At 42.7% G+C, this 14,803-nt stretch overlaps 1 protein-coding gene across 4 annotated transcripts in view; it reads right to left on the minus strand.

The window, feature by feature from the left end:
• Window positions 1-14,803, minus strand: part of RNF157 (ring finger protein 157) — a 167,577-nt gene that overhangs the window by 58,174 nt on the left and 94,600 nt on the right. The window lies entirely within an intron of this gene.

A 14,803-nucleotide genomic window follows, 5' to 3' on the forward strand; every position in this document is an offset into this window, starting at 1 on the left:
GGATAAAAAATTTTCGGGGGGGGGGGCTGTGGGGCTTGGTTGCTTCTTCCAGCGGCCAACTGCCCAGCCCCAGCTCTCTCTCTTGCACTCTCTCTCTGTCACTCTCTCGTGCCTTCTCTCTCTCTCACTCGCTGTCACTCTCTCTCTCCTGCTGTCTCTCTCGCTCTCACACTCACTTCTGCTGTCGCTTTCTCACTGTCGCTGTCACTCTCTTGTGCTCTCTCTCATTTGCTGTCTCTCTCTCTCACTGTCTCATGCTCTCTCTCTCACTCGCTGTCGCTCTCTCTCCGTCGTTCTTGCTGTCACTCTCTCTCCTGCTCTCTCACTCGCTGTCGTTCTCTCTTGTGATCTCTCTCTCTTGCTCTCTCTCACGGTGGGTGGGGAAATAGCCTGGGAATGGAGGGGCCCTACAGAGGGAAGGAGGGTTACATAGAGTGGCCCGCCCCCTTTCCCCATAGCTATGGGCCTGACAACAGAAAACAATAGTTTGATGGCCATTGCCTTGTGTCTGATACAAGATTCTTTCTCCCCAAAGGGACAACAAGCTCATGAGTCTGTTACCCTTGAGACAAGCTGTGACAGAATGCCTCACCCCCTCCTCTGTTGAGTTTCTAAAGTGTCATTCTTTGTCTCTTGTCTCTGGAAGAGCAAGACGCTAATTCAGTTTCCAGCCATAGTTATGCAAATAACTGGACTTGTAAACGAACTGAGGGATTTGGTGTTAGGAATCTCCAGGTGACTCCTGGGAGGCTCCTGGGTGATCCAAGAATGCATTTGGGACTTGACAGGACAAGGTAACAAGGGGCGGAGAGGGATGTCAGAGGCTCATTAAAAGTGCTAGCATCAAAGTGGAGAGGCTCTCTTGGAGCTGGGCCTTGGAAAAGAGCAGACTGCTGTGCTCTGATGAGCAGCCAGCAGCCATACTGATTGACCATGTGGCTGGCCCTGGCTGGATGCAGGAAACCTGCGGTAATGGGACAGCCTTAGAACATTTAGCAACTTACTAAGCTTAGGATTGCCTGCACTACTACTCCAACTTCTCGTAGGGCATGTTTTTAAAACAGAGAGAGGAGGAATGTGATTAGAACCACCTTTTATTTGATCTTCTGGCCACTGATTGTGTGCTGGGATAAAATTATACTTGTAAGCTCTTTGTCTTTTAAAGAAACATTTCAATATTTTGGATGCTGGCTGTAAAGCTCTGGGCGCCATAGTTCTCCAACCACCTTAGACCATGCTACTTTAAGAGGAGAATCCTGGGGGGAAGACAGGCAATTGGCAGTGGTGCCAAACCTCCAGGGGTCTCCCAAAGACGGACATTGGTAGGCAGGTGCTGGGTAGCAGAGGACCTTGAGGCCAGGCCTCAGAACTAGAAAGAGGGATTGAGAGTTGTGTTCCTCGAATTTGAGATCCCTAAACTGAGCAGGTGGTGGCAGTGTGCTGTAGAGGCAGGAAGCAGAATAGCACTCTCCAAGCAGCCATGTTATTCTGTTGGCTCACCCCGCCCCCATTCAGCCTGGCTCCTAGATTTAAAGGCACAGACACACCGTCTAAAAAGCAAGCCTTTCCAAGTGTCTTCTTAAGCATTCTGAAATGGAAAGATACATGGTAGCTGTTGGGGTGGAGTTTCCCCCCACCGCCCAGCTGACCGAGGGTGGGAAGGAGCTTGCAAAATCGGGAGATACTCCGCTGGGACCTGGAGATTGACAAGCCTACAAACAACCAAACTACAAGCTATATGCCTCTGAACTTCCTGTAAGCACTTGCTATGTCACAGACAGCCAAAACATCTTATCTTTGCACATCAATACACTGATGACACCCAGCTATATCTGTTCTTGGATGGCTGCCCAGATATCACCCCACATAATCTGGCCGCAGGTTTGGAGGCTGTGGTGGGATGATTAAAAAAGAGAGTAGACTGAGACTGAATCCAATTAAGGCAGAGGTTCTGTGGCTTGGGCACAGACTTCCCACTCTTGACGGAGTGTCAATATGTCAAGAATTCGATATGATTCTGGATGCCTCCTTAACTATGGTGGCCCAGGTCACGAAGAATACCAGGTTGGCATTTTTCCATCTACACCAAGCACAGCAATTAGCCCCCTTCCTGTCACGCCCCGACTTAGACACAGTAAAACACATAACAATCACTTCCAGGCTAGACTACTGTAACTCACTCTACGCTGACCTGCCCTTGAGGCCAACCCAGAAGCCCCAACTGATCCAGAATGTGATGGGAATGCCAAGGATACAGGGCCAGCCCTAGTGCACTTGGCGCCCCAGGCAGACTAAGTGCCCACTGCCCCCCGCCACAGGGCCTCCTGGTCCCCCCTCTTCTTTGCAGTCCCCCCACAGTGTGCTTATAGGAGCACTGCCCGCCAGCCTCCTGCTTACCCACTCGACAGGCACTGCACTCTCTTAATAGACGGTAGGAAGAGGCTTCACTCACCCCTTCTTTCCTGTTCCAGAAGAAAGCGATGCCTGCCAAAGCAGGAAAGCAGGAGACTAGTGTCACTCCTCTGAGCGTGCTGGGGGGGGGGGGAGGTGGCCTGAAAGGATGGCACATATACAACCTGTGCTGTGCCAGCTACACTGGTTCCCAGTGGAGTACTGAGTCAGGTTCAAGGTCTTGGTGTTAAGCTTTTTTTTAAAATAAATAACAGTATTGAAAAGTTAACACAATAATATAAGAATATAAAGCGTGTGAATCAAATTAGCTACATACATAAATGGGTCAAAAAGCTGAAATAATTACCATTTAAATTTCCATCTGAATAACAATTACAATATTAAACCCTTAACTGAGCATACATTAATTGATCTTTAAGAGTCATAGTGCTTTCTAAATAGGGTTGAATATTTAACACCAAAATGGGTGTAATGATGTATTGTGAGTAAATAATAATTGGAAGGGATGCAGAGAATACATTTATGGTAAAGTGGACTGGTGAATAATGAATAGTGAAATTATGAATATGGTAATCTGAAGAGAAGGTGCAGTGTCAAATGAGTTATGAAAATATCAAAAATCTAAAAACAACACTAAGCTTAAAAAAAGATGAAAACAAATTAAGATAGTTATAACAATAGATCTAAAAATTAAATTAACTGACCTGTGTCATGACTTAACTGCAGAGGTATAATGGAGTATAGAGTGGGTAGAAATAGTTTTGATTTGTTCCAGCACATCTTTCCAAAAGTCTTGTAACATTGGGCATTCCCACCAGCAATGGGAATATGTTCCTATCTGATCACATTTTTTCCAGCATAGAGGAGATCTACCTTTTGAGAAGGTAGCTTGTCTTTGCGGAGTAATGTACCATCTGTGAAGAATTTTAAAGGACTGTATTCTAGTCACAGATACAGGAGAGCTAAAAAGAGAGGAGGAGTATTAGATTCCCTTCTAGAAATGCTTTGGGTCGAAATTGAGGGCCGAAAAGGAAATTTAACTATGGGAGTTTGTTATCGCCCACCAAATCAAAAGATAGAGGACGATTATAATATGATGAAAGGATTAAAGATAGTGGCTAAACATAAAAACTGTGTTGTAACAGGTGATTTTAACTACCTGCAGATTGATTTGGTCAATATTTGTTCTGGTCAAGAGAAAGAGATTGAGTTTCTAGACGCTCTCAATGACAGTGCTATGGAGCAGATGGTCACAGAACCTACCAGGGGTGGGGCGATCCTGGATTTGGTCCTAAGTAATGCCCAAGACTTGGTGAGAGATGTAAAAGTGATCGCACCGCTTGGGAGCAGTGACCATAACGTTATTGATTTCACCATTTGTATAAATAGGGAGTTGCCCCAAAAGACCAGCACAACCATGTTTAACTTTAAAAGGGGTAAATTCTCTGAGATGAGGAGGCATGTGAAGAGGAAACTGAAAGGAAAGATAAATACAGTCAAAACCCTTGGGGAAGCTTGGAGGCTATTTAAAACTACAATCCTAGAAGCTCAGATAAAATATATACCACAAGTTAGGAAAGGCACAAACAGGTATAAGAAAAGGCCTGCATGGTTAACAAATAAAGTAATGGAAGCTGTAAAAGGTAAGAAGGACTCCTTTAAGCGGTGGAAAGCTAGTCCAAGTGAAATTAATAAAAGGGAACACAGGCTGTGGCAGATCAAATGCAAGATTGTGATCAGGAAGGCAAAAAGAGACTATGAGGAGCATATTGCAAAAAACATAAAGACCAACAATAAAAATTTCTTCAAATATATTAGAAGCAGGAAACCAGCCAGGGAGGCAGTGGGGCCAAAGGATTAAAGATAGTGGCTAAACATAAAAACTGTGTTGTAACAGGTGATTTTAACTACCTGCAGATTGATTTGGTCAATATTTGTTCTGGATGACCAAGGGGTAAAAGGATTACTGAAGGAGGATAGGGAAATGGCTGAAAAGCTGAACGCATTTTTTGCCTCCGTCTTCACTGTGGAAGATGAGAAGTGTTTGCCCGCTCCAGAACTGCTAATTTTGGAAGGGGTGTTAAAAGACCTGAGTCCGACTGAGGTGGCAAGAGAGGAGATCCTACAACTGATTGACGAATTAAAAACTAATAAGTCACCAGGTCCGGATGGCATACATCCAAGAGTTCTGAAAGAACACAAAGTTGAACTTGTGGATCTTCCGACAAAAATATGTAATCTTTCATTGAAATCTGCCTCTGTTCCTGAGGACTAGAAGGTAGCTAATGTCACCCCCATCTTTAAAAAGGGTTCCAGAGGAGATATGGGAAACTACAGGCCAGTCAGTCTGACCTCAATACCGGGAAAGTTGGCAGAAACCATTATCAAGGACAGAATGAGTAGGCACACTGATGAACACGGGTTATTGAAGAAGAATCAGCATGGGTTCTGTAAGGGAAGATCTTGCCTCACTAACCTGTTACATTTCTTTGAGGAGGTGAACAAACATGTGGACAAAGGGGACCCAATAGATGTTGTTTACCTTGACTTCCAGAAAGCTTTTGATAAAGTTCCTCATCAAAAGCTTCTTAGTAAGCTCGAGAGACATGGAGTAAAAGGACAGGTCCTCTTGTGGATCAAAAACTGGCTAATTAATAGGAAGCAGAGAGTGAGTATAAATGGGCAGTCTTCACAGTGGAGGACGGTAAGCATTGGGGTGCCACAGGGCTCAGTACTGGGTCCTATGCTCTTTAACTTGTTCATAAATGATTTGGAGTTGGGAGTAAGCAGTGAAGTGGCCAAGTTTGCAGATGGCACTAAATTGTTCAGGATGGTGAGAACCAGAGAGGATTGTGAGGCACTCCAAAGGGATCTGTTGAGGCTGGGTGAGTGGGCGTCAGCATGGCAGATGAGGTTCAATGTGGCCAAGTGCAAAGTAATGCACATTGGGGCCAAGAATCCCAGCCACAAATACAAGTTGATGGGTTGTGAACTGGCAGAGACTGACCAAGAGAGAGATCTTGGCGTCATGGTAGATAACAAGACAGTGTGCAGTTGCAATAAAAATGTTGACTGCGGGGTGACATGATACAAGTTTACAAGATTATGCATGGGATGGAGAAAGTAGAGAAAGAAGTACTTTTCTCCCTTTCTCACAATACAAGAACTCGTGGGCATTCAATGAAATTGCTGAGCAGTTGGGTTAAAACGGATAAAAGGAAGTACTTCTTCCCCCAAAGGGTGATTAACATGTGGAATTCACTGCCACAGGAGGTGGTGGCAGCTACAAGCATAGACAACTTCAAGAGGGGATTGGACAAAAATATGGAGCTGAGGTCCATAAGTGGCTATTAGCCATAGTATATTACTGGAACTGTCTGGGGCAGTGATGCTCTGTATTCTTGGTGCTTGGGGGGGGGGGCAAAGTGAAAGGGCTTCTAGACCCACTTGTGAACCTCCTGATGGCACTGGGTTTTTTTGGGGGGGATACTGTGTGACAGAGTGTTGGACTGGATGGGTCATTGGCCTGATCCAACATGGCTTCTCTTATGTTCTTATGAATATATGGTCGACCATTGATCTTCAGAAAGAGTAACATTACAGTCCCAGCTTCATAATAATAATAATAATAATAATAAATTTTATTTCTATCCCGCCCTCCCCACCTCAGCAGGCTCAGGGCGGCTAACAACATTTTATAAAAACATACAATAATAATAATAAAACCTTAAAATTTAACAATATAAAACATCAACAATAAACTTAATAACATTAAAACCAGTTCAATAAATAGAGTTATTCTGCGGTATAGTTCTTCAACCGCGTTGGCGGCTCCTTAATTTCTGATCTTCCTAACAGTCCGGGTGTGCAAATTTGAAAAGGACGGTCTTGCAGGCCCTGCGGAACTGCTCAAGGTTCCGCAGGGCCCGCACCTCCTCGGGGAGTCGGTTCCACAGAGTAGGAGCCGCAATCGAGAATGCCCGTGCTCTGGTGCTCTGATATTTTATCTCCTTCGGCCCGGGGATGGTCATTAGATTTTTCCCAACTGACCTCAGTGCTCTCTGGGGTTCGTATGGGGAAAGACGGTCCCTCAGGTAGGCAGGTCCTCGGCCATATAAGGCTTTAAAGGTAACGACCAACACTTTGTACTGGACTCGGTATACAATCGGCAGCCAGTGCAGTTCACGCAGCCCCGGCTGTATATGCTCTCGTTTTGGGAGTCCCAGCAACAGCCTGGCTGCCGCGTTTTCAATGTTTTTGAGATGTAGGCTGAATGTTGCTTTCCAGATTAAGCACAATATTGTATATGGCGGAAATAAGGCCTTTTGACCTAGCAACCAATGAGTCTGTTTTTCGAAGGTTGTCAGTGGGGTCTTCAAAATTTTTGAAATATTGAGTGAGGTCAATGCATGACTTAGCTGAAGATAGAAGAACCAAGGTGGACCATTGGTACGGATAAAACGAACTCATGATTGCTTCCAATTTTGCAGGTATGTTCATTGGTAAGAGTGAAGACTTTGAATAGTTAATATGCAGACCGGAAATTTTACTGAAGGATGATAGAACAGCTTGAAGTCTTGAAAGTTAATTCTCTGGATCTGTGATGTAAAGTAGCATATAATCTGCAAAAAGGCTGATTTTAAATTCATGCTGACCAATGCTAGTTCCGTGAATGAGAGGATCATGTCGTATGAGGGCTGCAAGAGGTTCTAAAGCCAAGGCAGAAAGAGCAGGAGACAATGGACAGCCCTGTCTAGTTCCTCGCTGTAAATGGAAGGTGTCAGATATTAAGCTATTGATCTTGAGTTGTGCTGAAGGTTCTGAATAGATAGCTTGAATAGCCTGGGTGAACGTGTCGCCAAAACCCATATATTTCATCAACAATAGGAGGAATGAAATCTCAAGAGAATCAAATGCTTTCTCTATATCGAGAGAGAGGAGAAATGCAGCTGATTTAGACGATTCACATGAGAACATTATATGAAGGATTTTGTGGATGTTATCTGTTATTTCACGTCCCAGCATAAATCCAGTTTGGTCAGTATGGATATATCTTGTAATGAGTGAATTCAGACGCTTAGCCAATGTGGCTGTGAAGATTTTATAATCTTGATTTAAAAGAGATATAGAATGGAACAAGGCAGAATTGGTGAGATTCTTGTTTGGTTTAGGGAGGACAATACTAGAAGCAGCATTCCATGTTCTAGGTAAAGTGCCAGATGATAGAAACTCATTGCAGGCGTTGGTCAGCGGATAAAGATTTGTTGAGAATTTTCTGTAGAACTCAGAGGGGTAGCCGACCAGTCCTGGCGCCTTATTATTCTTGAGATGTTTAATAGTGTCCATGATTTCCTCAGGTTCAAACGGCTGATCTAGACTGACCAAGAGAGAGATCTTGGGGTCATGGTAGATAACTCACTAAAAATGTTTTTATTGCGTTTGCAATAAAAAAGGCCAACGCCATGCTGGGAATTATTAGGAAGGGAACTGAAAACAAATCAGCCAGTATCATAATGCCCCTGTATAAATCGATGGTGCGGTCTCATTTGGAGTACTGTGTGCAGTTCTGGTCGCCGCACCTCAAAAAGGATATTATAGCATTGGAGAAAGTCCAGAAAAGGCAACTAGAATGATTAAAGGGCTGGAACACTTTCCCTATGAAGAAAGGTTGAAACGCTTGGGACTCTTTAGCTTGGAGAAACGTCGACTGCGGGGTGACATGATAGAGGTTTACAAGATAATGCATGGGATGGAGAAAGTAGAGAAAGAAGTACTTTTCTCCCTTTCTCACAATACAAGAACTCGTGGGCATTCCATGAAATTGCTGAGCAGACAGGTTAAAACGGATAAAAGGAAGTACTTCTTCACCCAAAGGGTGATTAACATGTGGAATTCACTGCCACAGGAGGTGGTGGCAGCCACAAGCATAGCCACCTTCAAGAGGGGTTTAGATAAAAATATGGAGCAGAGGTGGAACTGTCTGGGGCAGTGATGCTCTGTATTCTTGGTGCTTGGGGGGGGGGGGCAAAGTGAAAGGGCTTCTAGACCCACTTGTGAACCTCCTGATGGCACTTGGGTTTTTTGGGGGGGATACTGTGTGACACAGAGTGTTGGACTGGATGGGCCATTGGCCTGATCTAACATGGCTTCTCTTATGTTCTTATGAAAATTACGGTGGTCTTCAGAGAGTCTGTTAAGACTGGGGTGCGAAGAGAGAAAATTATTAATTGAAGTTGGAGATGGATTTTGAGAAGTATATAAGGAGCAGTAGTATTCCAAAAAATTTTTTACAATATCTTCAGATTTGGTTAGCAGATTACCCTTTTTGTCTTTAGAAGCACAGATGTGCTTGGATTTCGAGACCTGTTTTATTCTCCAGGAAAGGAATTTTAAGGAATGAGACGAGTTAGTCCAATGTTTCTGCTTAATATGTAGAAGTTTCTTCTGTATTTGTGAGGTTTCAAGCATCTCTAACATTTTACGTTCTGAGAAAAGTTTTCTATAAGTCTTCTAGCCTCCTCTTTCTTTGTGTTGTAGTTCAAGTTGTATTCTATCTAGCAGTTTTTGTTTGAAGGCTTCTCCGCGTTTTCTTAGATGAGATGAGAGGGAGATGATATTGCCTCGGACAACTGCTTTCAGAGCTTCCCATGTGATAGATGCTGATGTACCAACATTAGCATTATCTTGCAAATATTGCTTTATGAATGTCAATTTGTTGAGTAGATTCTTCATTGTATAATAGAGTATTATCAAATGACCAATTTCTGGTGGCCCTGGAGGCAGCTAAAGGTGTTAGTGTGCACATCACCCAAGCATGGTCTGACCATATGATTGAGTCAATGTCCGCATTGCAAGCCTGATGAAGAAGTGGATTGGAGAGAAGAATATAATCAATCCTGGTGTAAGTATTATATCTTGAAGAGTAGTACGTATAATTCTTTTCTGTGCTATGAAGAAATCTCCAGGCATCTGTCAAGTGGTGATCATTCAAGAGCAGTTGAAGTTTGGAAGGATTTTGATGAGATTTAGCTTTGAGAGGTAGAGGCGAAGAGTGATCCAAGGCTCGGTCTATCACACAGTTGAAGTCACCTCCAACGATCAGCTTGCCTTCCTGAAAATTTTGAAGTGTGGTAAAGACTTCGTCTAGGAAAGAAAGTTGGGCATTATTTTGGGCATAAATTGATGCTATTGTAATTTTTTGATCGTCCAGCAGACCTTTAATAAAAATAAAACGGCCCTGGGGGTCTAGTTTTGTGGCCTGATGGTTGAAACGTAGCTTATGTGAGAGAAGAATTGAGACTCCCCTAGAATTTGAGCTGCCTTTGGCATGATACTGAAATTGAATCCATTTGGCTTTCAGAAAGGTACGGTCCGTAGACTTCAAATGAGTTTCCTGGAGTAGGACTATGTCTGAATGCTGTTTCAAAAGATAATTCAGGATGCGTTTTCTTTTAATAGAATTGTGAAGACTTCTGACTTTAAGAGAGGTGATGGTCCAGTTACGTGCCATGTGAAAAAGTTATAGGTAAAGAGTTAGGACTGTTGTTGAAGGGTTAAATGAAAAGAAATGTCTGATAGTGAGTGTTGATTGTATGGAAAGCCACGACACAGGTATCAAATTAACAAAAATTAAAATATGGAGAAATAAATCTAAATCTATATAAATGAGGGTGGAGTCAGCTAGAATATCAATATTTAGGGGGCTGGACTTTAATTAAAATTGAAACAGTTAAAAGAAGACAGAAAAACTAGTAGTGGATGTGCCCGAAGAGCACAATGTAATAGACCAAAGGGTGATTAACATGTGGAATTCACTGCCACAGGAGGTGGTGGCGGCCACAAGTATAGCCACCTTCAAGAGGGGTTTAGATAAAAATATGGAGCACAGGTCCATCAGTGGCTATTAGCCACAGTGTGTGTGTATGTATAAAATTTTTTGCCACTGTGTGACACAGAGTGTTGGACTGGATGGGCCATTGGCCTGATCCAACATGGCTTCTCTTATGTTCTTATGCTTATTCAAACTGAATCAAGGATATTTTTCTAATACAATTAATCTACAATTAGATATAGCTGAGTGTGGAATGTCAATATACATATGTCTATATATACTACTAATTAGTTACAACAAATGATATTGCAAAGAATATTAATTAGCCAGACAATCAATATAATACCCAAGATGAATTAATTATGATATAAAAATTTTCCTTAGCACCTAGTATTTAGAACTTAACAGCAACCATCAATTCCAACAAGAGTTAATTGTTATTAAAATTCATTATTAAAACTTGCAATTAAGCAGTAACTATTAATAAATACTACGAAGCAATGTTATGGAGATTATTAAATAACGATACAATCAATCTATTAACTGGTACAAAATTATTAGAATATAGAAACTTTTTTAAATCTTATGGAAAAAACACACCTTCAACAATTAATGCTTAAAACCAGAATATTAACAAGTACAACTAATTAAGAGCTATTATAAAAATTAAACAGAGCTTGTACTTGTTTAAATTCTCTTCCCTTCCCCCTCCTTGTTTTATAGTAATAAAAATATAAAATTGTTAAAAGTTAGAATACCTTAAAGAATTAATGCACTACCTAGAGAGGTGTAGGACTGAGTGTGAAGAATTAATAAAATTATGAAGCTATGTAACTATATACAGGTTGTTGAATTACAAGTATTCAAATACTCGCAGGATGAACTAAGCTGAAGGAAACGTATGGCTGTGAAGCTTTTAAAAAAGTGAGTTAAATGGGATGTATATAAGACAGCTATAATGGAACTATTGTGGATGAACACTGTGCTGTCAGAATGTAAAAAATAGATGGTTACTTAAACAAACAAACCGCTAAATCAGAGTGCTGGTTGTGTCTGAGCAATGAGATGCAGTAACAGATTAAATAGTGCACCACACTCTACTAAAGTGAATAAATATTTAATAATATTTCAGTCTCACTTAACCCAGGAAAGGAAAGTTCCCCGAGTTAACAGAGCACAGGCTCTGAGAGAAGAGACTGTTTAACTAAATAGAAAAACTGGCAAACAATGAGTTAACAGTGAAAGCCCCCCCCCCTTCCCCCTTAGAGCTGAATCAGCAATGAGTTAAGTTGGCTTGGGCATTCACAGTGCAAACAAACCTAGCGATTGTGACAGAGTTCTTCCTTACAGAACAAGATGAAATACAAAAACCTTTGTGAAAAATTGGAAACAATAAATCAGAAACGGTCCCATAGATTAACGAACTACCACTTTATCGTCTCTGGGGGGAGAGCTTGGATGTTTTCGCTTTTGGGTTAGCTTGGAAGTATCAGACAGTAACGGCAACTGCAGGGACCGTAGGAGAGTGACGCCTTACAAGAAATCCTCAACTGTGTAGATCCTGTTTTTGTAAGTCACACGGAATTTTAAAAGGTTAAACCAGCAATATCTAACTTTGGAATGCCTAAGAGAGTCAGTGACTTGCTTCAAATCCCGGCGCTTGGATAAAACCTCCTAGGGGTGATCGGGAAAAACCAAAATACGTTCCCCTTTGTATTGCAAAGAACCAGAACTGTGGGCTGCTTCTAGGATCATGCGTCTTGTGCGGGCTTCTGGTATGACTGCTATAATGTCCCGCGGCCCTTTTCTAGTCGAGTGATTTGGCGCGCCCATTCTAAAGGCTGCTGTAATATATGGTGAAGAAGAAGAAGACTGCAGATTTATACCCCGCCCTTCTCTCTGAATCAGAGACTCAGAGCGGCTTACAATCTCCTATATCTTCTCTCCCCACAACAGACACCCTGTGAGGTGGGTGGGGCTGAGAGGGCTCTCACAGCAGCTGCCCTTTCAAGGACAGCTCCTGCGATAGCTATGGTTGACCCAAGGCCATGCCAGCAGGTGCAAGTGGAGGAGTGGGGAATCAAACCCGGTTCTCCCAGATAGGAGTCCACACACTTAACCACTACACCAAACGGGTGTAAAGCCTTGCTCAAGCTCTAGTTCTTGCGCCACCCAATCGGAGATGAAGGCAGGGAGGTCAGATTCAAAAGACATATTTTCTGCAAATGGGACTGCCGGGCTGATGCCTCAAGGTGTAAGATCCGATCATGCAATGCGCCATGTTCTGAGCGGAGGCTACTTATGTCTTCCCTCAGAGCAGAGCACATTTCTTTGGCACCTTCTGCAGACTGACATTTTGTAATGTTAGTTTAAAGTTTGCAAATTGGTCAGTCAGTGGCTGAATAGACGCTGCTATTGTTTCTTTAATTTTAAGTTCTACTTGTGTTCAATAAAGCAGTGAATGCGGCATCGTTGATGGTAGGAATTACTGGGGCTGAAGAGGTCTCTTCAGTCGCCATGGAGTCAGAGTCGGCCGAGTCGTCAGCGTTAGAATTGGGTTGAGATATTTTAGGGAAGAAAGTGGTAATAGCCTTCCTGTCAGCGCTGTTAGGCTGAGGTTTGTCTGAGCCGGATTTTCTCATTATATTTAAAACAAACGGAAATTTTGAATGCCTGAAGATAAAGAAGTGGAGTAAGGAGGGACGGAGCTCTCAGATTATGTTGCCATTCCGCTCGGCATCAAAGCTACGCCCCCTTGGTGTTAACCTTTAAGGCCTTAAGTGGTCTGGGACCTGTATTCCTTTGGAGCCACCTCCTCGGATATGTCCCTATGAGGGTGTTATGCTCCTCTGAAAACAACCTCCTCGTGATCCCTGGTCCCAGATATCTGTCTGAACCGGACCAGAGCCAGGGGGGGTTTTTTGTTCTTGCCTCCAACCTGGTTGAACTGTCTGCCAAATGCCACCAGGACCCTGTGGGACTTAATGCAATTCCACAGAGCCTGCAAGGCAGAGATGTTCTGCCAGGATTTTTGTTGAGGACTACAATAGTTTCCATCTTCTTTTCTTTTCTTCCATCTTCTCATGTCAGCCTCCTATTCATCCTACTCATGAGACGGCAGCATGATCCAGAAAGGGTTTAAATTTACATTAAGAATGCTATCTGAGATTATGTGTAATGTAAGAAGGATTGTTTTAATAATTTTCAATGTTTTAATGCTGATGTTTTTAATTTTTTGTATATTGCCCAGAGCCCTGTGTATTCAGGGATGGACAATTCACAAATCTAAAATATAAACAAACAAAAAAACCAATGGAATTAATTGAACTATTATTGACTTATTTGCATTCACACAATTGACAGATTTATTTAGTTTCTGGAATGTGAAACTGTTTCAATCAAGGTATCTTTTCTGAAAAGTAGTACTCCTGTTGAAAAGAAATGGCATTTTTCCCAGGGCTTGATCCAACGTATTTGGTTGCTGAGATGAATAAAATTTTCTTCCAGAAGGAAAACAATAATAATTTTGGTTAGAGAGTACAGTTAGATGCGGCACCAGTATGTATCGAAAATGCTGGAGACATACTCCCCCACCCCACAGCATAACTGTGTTTTTAATTAACTTTTTAAAAATTAAAAGTGTTCTCTTGGCAACATCTATGCATGAGCATGTTCAGGTTGCCCTTTACAAACCCCAAACAACTGGCAAACACCAGGAGGGCTACCTCTCCATCCTTGCCACCTAGTAACCTTTCTTATTTTCCTTTTCTTCCCAAGGTGCCTTGAATACAGAGGTACACTTCTCCCCTTATGCTGTGCCTTCAGATACAGTGGTATATAGTGGATGAACATCATTACTGAATCATTCTCAGGTTTATGTGTAGTGGGGAGTTAGAGAAAGCAACAGCAAGCTTTACTTTCCCACCTACTTGATATGCATGCTCCATCCCTGATGCCACTGGCCATTCATCCAGTGGCATAGCATTAAAATGGGGCCAAATTCAGCATTCCTTGGCAAAGAGACTAGGAATTGCTTTTGGGAACAAAAGCTACAAGTGGTCAACTCCCTGCTAGAAAGTAAAACAAAAAAGTTAGAAGTTGCCTTGCCATTTAGTAAAAGTACTGCTAAAGGAAGATATCCTGCTGCTACTTGCCAGTTTTGCTTTGTAAAGACTGGGTGACATCATGCACAAGGAGTGGACGGTGGCTCAGTGGCAGAGCATCTGCTTGGGAAGCAGAAGGTCCCAGATTAAATCCCTGGCATCTCCAAAAAAAGGGTCCAGGCAAATAGGTATGAAAAACCTCAGCTGGAGACCCTGGAGAGCCACTGCTGGTCAGGGGAGGGACAGTGGCTCAGTGGTAGAGCATCTGCTTGGGAAGCAGAAGGTCCCAGATTCAGTCTCGGCATCTCCAACTAAAAAGGGTCCAGGCAGTAGGTGATGGAGATGGAGGGATGGTGGCTCAGTGGTAAAGCATCTGCTTGGTAAGCAGAAGGTCCCAGGTTCAATCCCCGGCATCTCCAACTAAAAAGGGTCCAGGCAAATAGGCATGAAAAACCTC

Source organism: Heteronotia binoei, chromosome 13 (genome assembly GCF_032191835.1).
Source record: "Heteronotia binoei isolate CCM8104 ecotype False Entrance Well chromosome 13, APGP_CSIRO_Hbin_v1, whole genome shotgun sequence".
Lineage (NCBI taxonomy): Eukaryota > Metazoa > Chordata > Lepidosauria > Squamata > Gekkonidae > Heteronotia > Heteronotia binoei.